The sequence below is a fragment of the Etheostoma spectabile genome, chromosome 19, assembly GCF_008692095.1.
Source record: "Etheostoma spectabile isolate EspeVRDwgs_2016 chromosome 19, UIUC_Espe_1.0, whole genome shotgun sequence".
NCBI lineage: Eukaryota > Metazoa > Chordata > Actinopteri > Perciformes > Percidae > Etheostoma > Etheostoma spectabile.
The window spans coordinates 3,093,902-3,095,213 of record NC_045751.1 but is presented as its reverse complement, the minus strand read 5'-3'; the positions used below and the strand labels follow the sequence as shown (position 1 = coordinate 3,095,213).

Genomic DNA, 1,312 nt, shown 5'->3' with positions numbered 1-1,312 from the left:
CACACACACACACAGAGACACACACACACACACACTCATGCCGACGCCAAGCTGTTTTAGCCGTGCTTATTTAGAGAGGTAACACTATGTTAATTAGCAGAGTGATCCTTGATAAAAGTGAAATTGAGACCCCCGACTGCAACACAATTTACCAACGTACCCCACAGTTACGGTGGTTATCTATCCTTCTGTGCAAACAGCTTGATGCGCAAGCTTTGGGGGCGTTATTTAAACGGCAACCTTTGTGTGTATACCCATTCTTTATCACTTACAATAGATGTCTATAAAAAGGAATAGATGACTAGGTATCAGTCGGAAGGACTGTTTTTCTGTATCTCTTCAATTCCTGGGTCCAAAACTTCCTTTAGAGATAAATCACTATTTGGTTGGGTTTTCCACGGCAGTACTGATTCATGGGGTATAGAAGTAGCAGTAAAATAAAGAGGAGATGAGGATACATTGGGGGTAAAACAAGAAGGAAGTGAAGAGTAAAGAGATTAGAAACCAGATTAAAAACTAATAGGACAAATAAGAAAGCAGAGCAGGAATGGATAGAGGATCGAAACACAAGTAAACGCAGGAGGGAAGAGTAAAGAAAAGGAGGAGATACCTGAATCACAAGGCAAAGAACAAAAAATAGGAAAAAGCAGTGGAGGAAAGGACCCATCTGGCTTATGAATCAGAGATAACAGACGAACTGCATGGCAACCTTGGCTTATCTCTGAACAAACATGCTTCTCTTTCAAAAAGCCACAGGAACTAGGAAACAAACAAAACCAAAAATAAGAGCTTCTAAACTCCACTGTGTGTACAATGAGTTTATACACGAGCATACAGTCAGTGTGGGTCTAATTATTTTGGCCTCGGTCCACATCCCCCATCAAAAAGACTAAAATGGGAAAATGGCATTATTGTGCAATACCTGGGACTGCATCTCTTGTTCATTACCTGGGAACAGCGTCAGAGTGCTTGGCATTCTGTACATGACAGGAGCTCTCCACAACACAGTGGTAGCTTGATAGCTAGGGAAGCAAACACGGCTGAAGGAAATGTAAACTAAGGAGTAATGAAATCTGTTGAATGAACTGGCATACTCGAGAACTGGCAAGATAAGAGAATGTGCTGTGTTCATATTAATCTTGGCACTGTTTATATTGTGCTTTACCTTCCGTTTTGATTCAGCGTGCACAGAAAAAAAAAAAAACAATCATGGGAAAGCGCAATCTTCCATAGTTGAACATGTTATGTCAAGGTTTATGGTCACTTGTCTTCTGTGTTGAAGTTTTACAAGTGATGATCAGGTTAATTGTTT

At 40.5% G+C, this 1,312-nt stretch overlaps 1 protein-coding gene across 7 annotated transcripts in view; it reads right to left on the bottom strand.

Moving 5' to 3' along the window:
• The window catches only part of LOC116707246 (phospholipid-transporting ATPase ABCA1), a 198,336-nt gene that overhangs the window by 57,065 nt on the left and 139,959 nt on the right, over positions 1-1,312 (bottom strand). The gene's annotated exons all lie outside the window — the stretch shown is intronic.